The sequence below is a fragment of the Cavia porcellus genome, unplaced genomic scaffold (assembly GCF_034190915.1).
Source record: "Cavia porcellus strain 051 isolate PalLab524CR breed Dunkin Hartley unplaced genomic scaffold, mCavPor4.1 scaffold_3, whole genome shotgun sequence".
Classification (NCBI taxonomy): Eukaryota; Metazoa; Chordata; class Mammalia; order Rodentia; family Caviidae; genus Cavia; species Cavia porcellus.
Window position 1 is genome coordinate 114899725 of NW_026947486.1, and position 13995 is coordinate 114913719.

At 45.1% G+C, this 13995-nt stretch overlaps 1 long non-coding RNA gene across 1 annotated transcript; it reads right to left on the bottom strand.

Annotated features, from left to right (window-relative positions):
* Positions 1-1394: 1394 nt before the first annotated feature.
* LOC134475388 (uncharacterized) lies at positions 1395-10158 on the bottom strand. The gene is made up of 3 exons (XR_010046487.1): positions 10027-10158; positions 8926-9039; positions 1395-2850 (listed from the first exon to the last, which is right to left on the bottom strand). It is a non-coding gene; the product is annotated as an uncharacterized LOC134475388 (long non-coding RNA).
* Between the last annotated feature and the right edge of the window lie 3837 nt (positions 10159-13995).

Consider the following 13995-nt stretch of genomic DNA (forward strand, 5'->3'; position numbering starts at 1 on the left):
CACTTAGATATGGAGTAAATGACTTTTCATAAAGAGTTGTGTATAACCTTTGGGGAGCCAGGGGTTGGAATGTTATGGATGGTATCTAGATGTACCCTCAAATCCTCATGCAGTCCTAGTTGGGGTGTTTTAGAGGTGCCTGGATCTAAGCTGTGTAATGTTGAGGTGAAGGATGCAATGCTGAAACCAGGGGCGCCATGGCAGGACTAAGAGTGTGAGTACTACCTGAACTAAGGGTGGGCAGCTTGGATAAAATATAAGGGAGAGGAAAAGGTTGTCTCTTGTGGCTTCTTGCTTACTTCTGCTGCTGCTTGTCTCCTGCAATGCCCCTCTGCCATGCCACTCTGCCTTGGAGCTGGCCAACTATGAACTGAAATATCTACAAACTGTGAGCCAAGTAAACCTTTGCCTCATTAAAAAATAAAAAGAATAAAAAAAAAATCAAAAGAAACCCTGGCCAATCTAGTGACAAAGCTAGCTCAGCACAGATGCGGTTCCATGAAATTTCAAGTAAAATACCTGCCCTGAAAACACTACCATAAACTTCCTCCAAATAGGAGATAATTGGAAACTGGTCCAGATTCAGCACTGCTAATGAATAGTGAGAAGTGTCATTGAAGGGTGAACCACTTGGTCAGGCAGCCATTTGAGCACTGTGCCTGGCCACATCCTCACACACACCTTGTAAGGGCTTTGAAGCAAACTGGACTAAGGAGGAGAAGTTGTTCATAGGAAAACAGTCAACTGAGCACTGTAAGAACCTTGGAAAGTGGACACTCCCACCAGAGAGCAGAGCACCTGGCCAGGGACTTTAGGGTCTTACTTCACCAAAGAGTCACACATATGTCTCAGGCAATCTTTGAAGAGGTTGGGTATAATTCCACGGTTCTTGCCCTGTGTAATGCCACTCTTCTAATATGTGTCCCAGGTGAAGATTCCTTTCAGCTTCCCCATCATCTAAAAGTGCCACTCAGAGCAGTCTTCCATCCTCTCAGGCTTTTATCTCAGACCAAATGCACCTCAACTGAGGATCTGGTTGGGCTACATTAAAATGAACTCCCTTGGAAGGAACTGTGATTAAGCTAAGCCTCAAAGTACAGCAGTTCAGCATTGATCTAAGGCTGCTCTGTGCTAGACTCCACCCCTCAGTTCATGCCAGTTAGGTCCTTGAGGACATTTCTTTGTCTTTCTAACGTTTGTATCACTCATAGACTCCATCAACCTATGTATGGGGCATATTTTATCTTCTCGACATTGGCGGTACTGCTCCACCATCCAACAGGATAAGTTTGAGCCTGTTTAGTCTAGAGTACTCCGATCTCCATCACAGACACAGAGCATAACAAAGGGTGCATGCAAAATGAAGGTTTGGGTCAATGTTCCCGTGAGCAGATGGACTTCTTTATTGATGATAAATTTCTCTAATATAATTAAAGAAACCAAGCAAATGCAGGTATGCATATATTTTCTAAAATAATACAGAATACTAAGTAAAAGAAAAAAGAAGAAATTATTCATTGTTATCCTTACAAAATTCCAAGGAAATTCTCAATCCAATGCTATAGTATCTATAGTATCTAGTATAGTTCTACATCACATATAAAATGGAAGATTTCGCAGTTGGTTTTACAACATTGCAAAAATTCTTACACTTGAAATCAAAGAGGAAAATTCCAGTGTGATCAGTATCACACAAAATCACAATTACATCAGAAATCAACCTACCATTAATATCACAACACTAAAAATACATGTGAAATTGGTATCATTTTTCAAATAAGATGTGAAAGCTATTTCAATCTTGTAAGAAAGGAACAGGTGTTCAGAAATTTGTAAATAAAATGCATATCAATTTCTAAGGAATCCAGATAGAATAGACATCATGATGCATATACTGTAATTTTCCATGCTCTTCTGGTCTCTTACTAATCAGCAAGCTAACTTCTCTCTACAAACACAGATTGAAGAATGCACTTCATTTCACATGGGACGGACATGCGCCTTGTCTCCTCAGTGGCCTGTATTTCATGCTTCGGCATCCCTTGGCTCGTCTCTCAAAGCTTCTTCATATAGATGTGGGTAAGACCTGGGATCTCTCCTACAGACCATGGCCAAATGCTGCAGGATTCTCATCTTGCTGGTTTCAGCGTGGGTCCTCGGACCCCACAGGAACTCGTAGCGAGCAGGATCACTATTGGGCACCTGCCGATACTCCAGGTACTGTTTCTGTACCAAATCCTCAGTGATGAACTTCCAGGGCTCCCAAACAAGAAAGCGCTTCCAGTGAGGTAACATCTCCCTCATTGTCACTACTTCCCACATGTCCTCCTCACTAGCACGGTTGCCCTTCATGAAAATGATAGTCAGGATGACTATCAGGAGGTCAATTTTAGGAATGACCTCTACATCATCCAACATCCCATTATAAGTGAGACCCAACATAGGGATGAGGACATATATGTGGCCAGGGGGATTCACTTCTCTCACATCAACGCCACATCCCAGCCGCAAACACTTACAGACTTCCCTGAAGATCAGAGGAAAGAACTCCTGGTAATCCTCGTCGACACTGTGCAGCATTTCTTCCTTGGTGATAAACTCCTTGTTTTGATATTTCAACAGCAAGATTGACACCAATTTAGTTATCTTGTCATCTAGGGCCACATGATTCAAGATCTGAGGGCCCAGCATATCCTGCAAGCTACCTGCATCCTTCTCATCTTGCCTGCTGGAGCCATTATTAGATTGACTCATTTGATTGAAGGCCATGACTGTAGGGAGGAGTGATCACTCGGGACGCTGGGGACAACTAGGCGTCTCAGCCTAAGGACTTGATGAGGACTCAGATGCCTGGAGGAGAGACAGAGACTGTGAGCATTCTCAGTTGAGAATAACACTCTGGTTTTTTTTTTTTGTTTGTTTGTTTTTTTTTTTTTTTTTTTTTTTTTTTTTTTTGTCTTTTTCCTTTTTATCGGTATCAGGGATCGAACTCACGACTGCCTGCTTGCAAGGCTGGCGCTTATGCCGCTGAGCTAAACCCCCAGCCCCCGAGAACAACACTCTTGTTAGGTCTCCAAACGCCCAGGTCCTGGCCTTCTCTTTAGTGATGCTCCGGGGCTTTACAGACTACTCTCCTCTGGAGGCACTGTCTCTAAGACCCTGGGATGGAAGTGAGAATGCTCCGCAGGCTGCAGTTTTATCACACAGTACAAGCTGTAGGGCAGGCAATGGGGAAGTGGGGCCTAGGCTCCAGGAATTCTCTCTATTCTTTTAGGCCTCCTGTGCTGTGTGAACTGTGGAAACTGCTCCAGATCAAGACCTCAACTATCGGGTTCTTGGAGCTCTTATAGAAGGCATGGAGGCCCTCAGTTTGCAGACCTCAAGCACAGTCCTGCTTCTCCAGCCTTCACAGGAAAGGTGGGCTGGACTCTGTGAGGTCCACACTATTCTGTGTGGATGGTTCCCTCTCTGCTCACTCAGGGCACACAACTGTCACTGAGCGTGACCTGGGCCCCAGCCCTCTACAGGCTTGAGGCAAACACTCAGTAAAATTATCTCCTATGATAGGGGACAAAAGACAGTAAGAGGAATACACATTTGTCCACAGCTGTCTGGGAGCAATAGCTCAAGTTTAAAACATTCATTGGAATACGTATGCCACAGGATGGGAATCTGCTGTATCTTTATTTATTTTTTTTTTTTTTTGTCTTTTTGAGACAGAGTCTCACTGTACAGTTCAGGCTGGCCTTGAACTCACTTTGTAGCCCAGGCTGATCTCGAACTCGCAACAATCCTCCTGCCTCAGCCTCCCAAGTGCTGAGATTACAGGCATGAGCCACCACGCCTGGCTTGTATCCTTATTTTGATAAATGGTTAGGCCTATGACTCTCCTTAGGATGACCTGGGGCAATCTCCTTGAAACCATAGCCCCATCTCTGCGAGCTATTCAAGGAAGAAGTGAATGGGAGCCAGTCCACTTTTGCTCCGTGGGTCTGATGACAGATGACAGAAGGGGCAGGTTGATGCTAGGGTGCAGTGTATTCTGTTGAGGGGTTTACTTTGCCTTCACCTAGACTCCTGACAAAGCCTAGGGTCCTACTTTTGCTTTCTCGAGTCCAGGTCCTTTGTACGAAGCCCTCACCTCCCCGAGACCAGTAACCCAGAAATGAGATAGTGGCCTCAGTCTCTTACAGCCTTTCCTAAACTTTCTGGGAAGAGTCACAGGTACAGGGTGCAGGTGGAGCACCCATGTCTCTGAGTTCTGTGCAGGGTACCCTCAGTCTTTTCTTAGATCATTGCTTTGGCTCTTGGCAGACCTAGGCATTGCTGGGTCTGATGACCAAATGGGAATCTCTGTGCCAATATGAAGATGCTCTCTCATATCAAGTTCCTCAACTGCAAGAGATCTCCAGGATTCTCAAAAAAAGTGAGCAGGCAGCCAACCCATAGCCTGTGCACAGGGACTCCATGGCTGACAGCAGGACCTGTGCCCGTATATTCAGAGATGAAGGAGCCCTATGTGCTTCTGTAAGATTTTCATCTACTTCTTGTCTGGGTTTTAATTTTCTTCATCACCATCCCTCCAGAGAAGAAATGCCCTCCCCCACTGAGACCAGCATCCCATCTCCCTGATAACTCACATTCCTGCCCATGACAGAAGTGAGCATGCCATTTAGGACTTCCCAGGGCTGACCCAGTGGACAGGAAAACATTGTGGGGTCTGTTGTCTCTGGGCTGAGAACACCTTCAGTCCTCAGGAAGGGTCCACAGTTTGGGCCTGTCATCTGCTGGGGGTCCTCCTCTTGCTGACCTTATGTAGCTCCCTCTGCTGACTTATGCTTACCTCTTGGACCAAGGTTGTCACTCCCTGGAGTGCACCCTCCTACAGCCATTTAGCAGAACTGTGAGCAATTCGCATGTTGTCCCCCTTTTTGGGGACTCTAGGCTAGTAGCAGGAGAAGCCAATCTCTGTGAGGGTTCCTTATTTTCATGGATGTGGATTACCTTTGTATCTTTTATGCAGGAAAATGGGAGAGCAGTGAGTGGCAGCGATTCAGACTTTCCAAGATTTGGAACCCAGACTTTGGAAAGTCACAACTAGGGGAGGAAAAGAAAGGAAAAACAAAAGAGAAGCATACCCCTGAAATCTGAAAGGAAATGACAGGAAAAGTAAAGACTACAGAGATGCAGAAGAGAAAGACCAATTGCAGAGAAGAAAACAAATCAGTCTGAACTTTCTCCCTTGCTCTTTGTTCATGGAAAAGCAACTGAATATGCAGAACCAAAGGGTAACCTGGTGTCACTGCAGGGAAAAAGGAGGTGCTTCAGTGGCACAGTGGTTGCTATGAGTTGCAGAGACAGTGTGGAGTTCTGCTCCTTCAGAATCTATGCACAGGACACAGCAGGGTGAGGGACCCCTGGACAGATGCCCACCGTATCCTTGGGGACTGCATGGGATCCATTCTGGGCAATGGTGGAGTGTTTGAACTGGGGCCTTAGAACAGCCATGAGACAGCTTTACTTCAGGCTTCCCATTGTTACCCTCCCGTAGTGACTGGATGAGAGCAGCAGCGTGGACAGGAAAGAGGCTGCTGTGAGACATGCTGAGAAGCTCGTTCTCAGCTAGGAATGGCACAGCGCCTGCCCCCCACCCCGACCGAGGTCGGCTCAGCCTGAGTTGCTCTGGATTTGAAAGTTTCTGCACTTGTTATTCAACTCCTTGCCCTTCTGCCTGCATCCAGCTCCGATCTGGGGGCTGCATGCCTTCTTTATCTATCAGGAGGATCAGGAACCTGCCTTGACTTGGACACTGTCACAGCCTGAGAGAAGCAGAGAGGCCTCTGAGAAAACAGAGAATTGTTAGACTCCCAACTTCTGGATTCTGAAAGGAAACCATTAAAATCACAATTACATTTTTTCTTTATTTTCTTACTTTTTCTCACACCTCTTTTTTTGTTGTTGTTTTTGTACCCAGAATCGAACTTACGACTTTCATGCCACTGAGCTAAATCCCCGGCCACACCTCTGTTTTTACCTTCTTTTTGTTTTAATTTTTCCTTATTTTGATTCTCCATATAATTTCTCTTCTTCACTCCCTTTTTTAATGTGACCCTCAACTTTGTGCTCCTTGTCTCCCCTCCTCCTCACGTCTTGTAGTTCGAGCTTTCAGATTTTTCTTTCTGAGAGCCAACTTTCTCTGACCATTATGTACGTACTAGTATAACCATCAAGCTTTATTAATTTTTATATAGTTCACTGAATAAATTAGTGTTGAATTTTTTTCTACCATTAGCTGTGCTACAGTTGTCATATTTAGTGCATATTAAATGTATATCAATATCTGGGTTGTCTTAATATTTGTATTATAATTGTGGATTTCTAATCAATGGTTAAATGTAATAACCAATTACTTCTTACTGTATATTAATATCCAAGTTTTCTAGGATGATACCACTGTAGCCTGACATTGCCAGGGTCTCATGATTGTCATTAATAGGTTTAACTATATGAAAATATTCAGATTATCTTTGTGACTTTAGCAACACTGATGCACGTTGTCAGACAACTTGATATTGAACCAATTATACTGAATTCTCCCCTCCCAAACTAACACAGGTGTTCAGATCTTAGGGAAGAGGTAAAGGACTGTAGTTACCTATGCCTGAAGTACATAACTGAAAACAAACTAAACAGATCTCTGTTGTAACAAAAAAGACTTTGCAATCTAACAGCCATACATTTCAGCACAAAACAAAACAAACAACAGAAACATGAGAAGACAAGGCAACAAAATGCCTTGCAAAGTTCCCAGCTGCGCCAAAGCCAGTATGTGGGGCTTGGAGGGGGAAACAGCAGAAGCCACACACTTCAATTACTTGCAGTGCCACAGAAGAGATTAGAAAACAGATCAAAGGTATTTTTGCCAGGATCACAAAAGATATAAGTAAACAGACAATGGAAGTAATAGCCAAAATGATCAAAGAATTTTTAAAATATATTGATAAAAAGCAAGCTGACCTAAAAAAATGATACAAAATATGAATGAACAGTTTAGAAAAGAATTAGAGTCCTTGAAAACTTTTCAATTAGAAATCCAGGAGATTAAAAAATATATTGAAAGTATGCACAGCAGATGTGAGCCATATTGAACCAAAATAGAAGACAGGGACCCTTTGAAGGACCAGCAGTTCAAAGACACTTTAAAAGCAAAAAGAGAAATTTGAAAATGGATCCAACAGATACTAGATGTTGCAAAAAAAACCCCAAAAAACAACTAAGAGTAACTGGATTAGGTAAGAAATGTAAACATAGCACAGATGGCTTAAAAAACTTTATAGAAATAATATTAGAAAACTCCTCCAATTCAGAAACATATACAGGGGTCTGGGGATTTAGCTCAGCGGCATAAGCACCTGCCTTGCAAGCAGGCGGTCGTGAGTTCCGATCCCCGGTACCGATTAAAAAAATATATATACAGACAAACAGGTAATTGAGGCATATGTAACTCCATACAGCCATGACCAGAAAAGAACCTCTCCATATCATATCGTTGTAAAAATACTATTTTTCCAACACAAGGAATGTTAAAAGCTGTTAGTTAAAAGAAATGAACCACTAGTAGAGGTAAACCCATTAAAATAACAGCCGAATCCCCAACACAAATTATAAAGCTCAAAGGGCTGGAGTGAAATGTTTCAAGACGTAAAATGTAACAATGTCTAACACTGACTTGATAGCTAATAGTAGATACTGAGCTAGATCTTCAGCATATTGGAAGGAAATTAAGAGATGGAGAAAGAGGGCCAGGGATACAGCTCAGTGGCACAGCACCTGCCTGGTAAGCACAAAGTCCTAAATTCAGTCTCTAGTGCCAAGAGATGGAGAATGTGTGGCGAGAGCAAAGAGGGGAGGAACATTAGATAAAAAGGGGGAAATTGGGAAGTGTGCACATACAACCAAGTTCCTATGAAGAATGTGATCTTTTTTTTTTTTTTTTATCGGTACTGGGGATCGAACTCACAACCGCCTGCTTGCAAGGCAGGTGCTTATGCCGCTGAGCTAAATCCCCAGCAAGAATGTGATCTTTATATAATCTACACACACACACACACACACACACACACACACACACACAGAAAGAGAGAGGGAGAGAGAGAGCGAGAGCAAGCGAACAAGAGAGAGAACTTGATTTACAATTGTAATTTGTTCTTGTAATCCAAATCACTCATATATATATATATATATATATATATATATATATATGAATTTCCCCATAAGAAATAATGGAAACTCAGATGGCAATGCCAATACGGTAACATACTTTTTTGTTGTTGGTGGTGGTATCGGGAAATTAAACTCATGATCTCACGCTTGCCAGGCAGGCGTTTGTGGCACTGAGTTAAATCCCCAGCCCAACATACTTCTTTTTTTTTTAATCAGTACCAGGGATTGAACTCATGACCGCCTGCTTGCAAGGCAGGTGCTTAGGCCGCTGAGCTAAATCCCCAGCCCCCCAACATACTTCTTAATAAAGAAAATATAAAACAAAGAAAAAATTTAAAAAACCAAATTAACCTGTCTTTATCTTTATTCATGCCTGCTATAAGGGAGGCTAGAGAAGACAGCTGTTGTGTAGGACAAGTTTCTCATACTACTTTTACTGCAAGACATTGCTCATTTATCAAGTTAAAATTTACTGGAAATATTTGATGATCTTGCAGTATATTTGAAGAACAAGTTACTTGCAATTCAAGGTATATATACATATATGAATAAAAGATAAAGCGAGGGGAAGGAGGTGATGGGAACAGGTTAAGAAAAACGAAATAAGGTCTGTCACGTACATGTGCAAACTCCACTGACGAATGTAATCATTATGTATTATAAACATACACCAATAAGAAGGAAAACACTTTCACTCCTCACCCGGGTTCCTCTCCTTGATTCCCAGCAGATCGTGGCCTGCTCCCTTTGCCAACAGGACGCGTCTCCTCCCGTGAACCGGTAAAGATCCTCAAAGCAAGGTCACCTCCCTGAGACCTGGGAGACAAAAGTGCAGCACACCCGGACACTTCTGTAAGCGTTTCCCCAGACAGAATGAGCAGAATCCAGAGGGCCTCCCTCATCTGGTGCAGGCCCAGGAGGTCACATTTCCCCCCCCTGCTGACCTGTGAATGCATTTGACAAAACAAGTCCACCATCTCCTGAGGACAGGACAGCAGAACTGGAAGTACAGGGCAGGTGACTCTTTTCCACAGTCCTGCCTGAGGCCCCCTCAGCCTGCCAGCAGGGCCAGGCTTCTCAGATCTTGGATCTACTGACCTGAGGCCACATTGCTCAGACCAAGGCCCCCACCTGCCTGGTACCAAGAGCCAGGGGCAAAGTTGCACTGCATCCCCTAAGTGCTGTTATCTGGAAGCAGGGCACCCCCCTCTGATCTAAGGACCAGTGTCCCCTCAGTGGCCCTATTATTCCTCCTCTTGAGTCCTGGAAGCAGCCCCAGCCCTCTGAGAAACCGAAACCTCCTCCCTCAGGTTCTAGGTGGGAATGCAGGACAGCACTCAGATTGAAAGATTAGGCAAGCTGCGTCCCATCTGTCATGTGTCCTGGAGCCCACAGTCCTGCCACATTTCTCATCTTGACTGAGCCAGGGCCGATGGCCCCTTTTCCTCAAGTCCTTGTTACTTCATTAAAGACCTTAAGGTCCTCAAATTCTGTTGCAGAAGTCAGGAATCACCTGCATGGTGCTTCCCTGGACTCAGAGCAGGGAAAGACTTCTGTGCAGTCTTTCCAGTTCTGGAGCACACAGCATGATCTCTGTGACAGACTGTTACCGTACTCAGAACCTCACTCATTGAAACTGGGAGAGCATGTATCCGGGCACCATGCTCAAGGATTGACAGCTGACACCTAGGGCAGGCAGCTCTCCCATGGGGCTCTCTAATCTGCTGTAATGGATGCCTTCCTTTTCTCGTATAGGTCTGGAACTTGGCTTCTGGCAGAGCCTGAACCCCCCTATCTGCTTACCTGAATGTACCATCTCATACCAAAGCTCTGATTTCCAGGTCCCTTGAGGCCGAAGTGGGGAGAAAACTCCTTCTGACAAGCCTGCTCCTGTGTGATCCAGGTCTAAGAACGAGAGGGAGCTGGGTAGTTCAGAGACCCTCCCTCTGGGGTGGGGCTAACTCACTTCCTTTCTGGAGCTCACTTCAACTGGTAACAGCCGCGTCTGCGCCTCTCACCTGAAGGGTAGACTTCAGAACAAGGCTATCACTTCTCTCTGACCCCACATGCTGAAGTCACTGGATGCCACACAGTGAAGTATCTTGTAGGGGATTTCATGGGGCTGACAGGAGGTAGTTAAGGGATTGTCTTGGAGCGCTCTATGTTCTCTCAAGCCTTTCTTTGGTCTCTGCCAAAACAGGAACCCATATCCTACTTTAACCCCATTGCGCTCCCCTTTGGACAAAGTGTCTGACGTGTGGAGATTTCTAATGCAGAAAGGTCGCCATGAGCATGGGTAGAGAAGTGCAGTGCCCTGACGAGTGTGTTGCAGGTACAAGGCTGACAACACAGGCAGGCATGTATTGTTTGGGGACCTGCTACCTGGGTCAGGACTTCCACACTTAACCGACAGCCCCTCATCTTGACCTATCTGAGCCCAGTTCCTCTCTTCTGCTCCCACTATACGCAGGGAACTCAAAATCAGACTCTGAATTTCAGGGGTATCCTAAGACAAAAGGCGGTGCTCACCTGGTAATTCCATACTGCACACTACAGGGCTGTCAACACAAGCAGATATGGTTATTTTCAGACTGTCAGCATCACATGAGGCTTGCCCTCTCACCCTCAGGCCTGGAATTAACCCAAGCAATCTCGGGTCCTATCTTCGCAGCCCACTTGAAAGGCAGAGCTCAGAACAAGGCTCTGACTCCCAGGTCACCTGAGACAGACATGGGCTAGAGGCCTATCCTATCATATCTGCCTTCCGTGTGTGCAGTTTAAGAGCCTGAAGCTGACAACTGAGCCCAGGCTGTCTTTTCTGCCGCCTGAAGCAGACCCTCAGAACAAGGCTTTAATTGTCCAGGTTGGTCTCCTGGGTAAAATGAGCACTCACCTAAAAATCCTGCCCTAGGGAGCAGAAGACAGCAGAGGCAGCTCTGGATTATTCTGAGATACCATCAGGGTGGGGCTTCCTCAGTCCCCCAGAGAACCCCTTACCAGGAGCTAACTGAGCCCAGGTCCTGCTTCATCTCCCCACAGGGCACAGACCTGAGGACAGGGCTGTGACTCCCTGGGCCCCTGTGCTGACAATTAAGAGGGGTTCATCCTCCCAAATCTCCCCCAGTGTGGTGTGGCTCTGATAACAGAGGTGGATCTGGGTCATCTGTGGGTCCTCTACCTGGGGAGGGGTTCCTTGGTCCGCACAGCCCCTCAGCTTGACCTCACTGAGCCTGGCCCTAGATGTTGCTCCCACATGAGGAGCAAGGCAGGCAGCAGAGGCTTTGGTAAAATATTCTAAGATCCTCTCTCTGGGACAGGGCCCCCTTAGTCCTTTCTCAGTCCTCACCTTAACCTATCTGAACCCAAATCCTCTCCTGAAAAAAGCCTGGAACTCAGAAAAAGTCTCAGTCTGCACTTTGGGTCCCCTGAGAACAAAGGAGTTCCAATACGAGAATCCTTCCCAGGAGCAAAGGGCTGACAACATGGGTAAATCTGGATTGTTTGGGCACACTCCCCTGGGATAGGGCTTCCTCCTCTAATTGAGCCTAGCCCTCTTGGTTCCCCTCTCTTGATACCAGGAGCTCAGAAAAGACCACACTCTGTTGTGATTCTAAAAGGAGGCATCAGTGGCAGTCACAAACAGCAACATGCCTGGGGGCTTCCAGGGTTGAGTGAAGGAGAACAGCATTCTTGGGAGTCTCCTTCAGGGGCAGCCATGGGACAGGACAGCAGTGTTCAGACTTTCACTGTTCCCCAGGCTCCCCAGAATGGACCTCCCAGGCTAGGCTGAGGAGCCCAGGCTTATGGTGACCTCTTCAACGGCAATCATGCCCTCCTCACAGGTCCCTTTACCAGCCAGAGGCAGATCTCTCCACCTTTCCCTTCTAAAAGATTGATGTTGCCTGGAAAGAGGGTGAGCAGTCATAGAGGACTGGGGTGAGTCCTGCTCCCACGAACTGATCTAACTTTTTATAGTCCAGCGTGTGATTTTCACACTTCAATACGCTCTTGGACTCAGGAAGCTATTTTACATCTCTACCAAATGTCTGTGTGGAGTTTATACCAATAGAAAGTGTATAAAATGTCCTTGGAGGCTATACTATTTGTCCTACATGTGCACGTGTATTAGTTTATATATTATATATGTAGGATTAGTGTTTTATGCACATATTTGCACAAATACAGATGCATAAGGATGTAAGTAGCCTACAAATGCTTATTTGATAAAAGTGTATCTACTGTTACTCTGCATGATTCAGTTTATATCTGTTATTCTATTTCTGGTACACGGCTTACATTCATTAAAATAGTGATGGATTTCAAAGCAAGTTCTTACCTACTAGGATGGTTTCAGATGGTTGCAAGCACAATTTATGGAACCATATTGTCTCATTTTTCCTGCTGCCTCCATTACCTGTAGGTCACTGGCATCTCTGGTATGAGCTGGTGCCTCAGCCTGTGCAGTGATTCAGAGGCAGGAGTTTCAAAATTTCATCTGTCTGATGTTGTCCTGTGCTCCCTGTGCAGCCCTCAGCTTCCTGCCCCTATCCACGCACACACAGGGACCAGCTCCACAGTCTTTAGTCTCCCGCAGGCCTTCCTCATGCTTTGCTGTTTACAGAGAGTTGCTCATGTGGGCTTGCTAGGTCTTCTATCTCTCTCTTTGCTTTGTTTTCCATGGTAAATTCCAGAAGCACAAGACAATACCCGCAATTATTTGTCATGTTTTTGCAACAATAACCACAACTGCGAGGAACAAAGGGTTAATCAGTTAGTGTATTCAGTCCATGATAGGCTCTGCCCAACGCAGAACCAGCATGGCAGAAGGACTTGTAGGCACAACGCTGCTCGGTTCTTGGTGGCTGGGAAGCAGCACTGTGGATCAGCAGCAGAGGGGAAGGGAGGAGAGACCACACATTACTGACGCTCATGCTCCATGACCCCCACACATGCATCCAGGACCATCCTATCTTGAACTGCTAAGTTAACCTGCTTGTTCACCTGCAGGATTAATGATAAAAACTCATCTTTTGTTAATTCCACATCAAAGCAGATCTTCTTAAGCCATATTAACCTTAAACCAAGTAAAGACAATGATACCAATTTCCTAATTCATCCCAACACAATACAACCATTCCACATAGGACTAAAAACAAAAAATCCCTTCTCTGAAGTCTGAACAGTTCCAGAAATTTTCTTTCTTTCTGGCTTTTTGAGACAGGGTCCTGATATGTGTTCAAGCTGGCCTTGGGCTTACTTTGTAGCCCAAGCTGGTCTCAAAGTTGCAATGATCCTCCTATCTCAACCTCCCGAATGCTGGTATTAAAGGAGTGTGCCCCCATGCCTGGCCGAATTTCAGAAATTTTCAAAAGCTAAATCCAATTCTCTTCTGAGACTTAAGGCATCTCTTAGCTTTGAGCAACTGATTTGAGTTTTTATCCAATATTGCCAACTTGTCAAATGCCTACCACAAAGCAACGCGGTAGTCAGAAGTATCTTCTTACTGTGTATTCAAGTCATTCTCTCCCTGATTGTTTTAGGACACTTGAATATGTCTTGTGATTCAAGTGTGCATTTGTTGATGCAGTTTCCTTTACCCCCTGAAGCTGTCTTATCTTGCAAAGTTCATATTGCATCTTGGAGCCCTGAAGATATGGTAAACTTGTTCTAGCTCTGGGTGGGACAATGCACAAGTCTTGTCAGATAGGACAGGGAACCATATTTTGAGCTGTGGATGTTGGCCATGGGGCTAGCTCTAAGTCATGCTCCAGG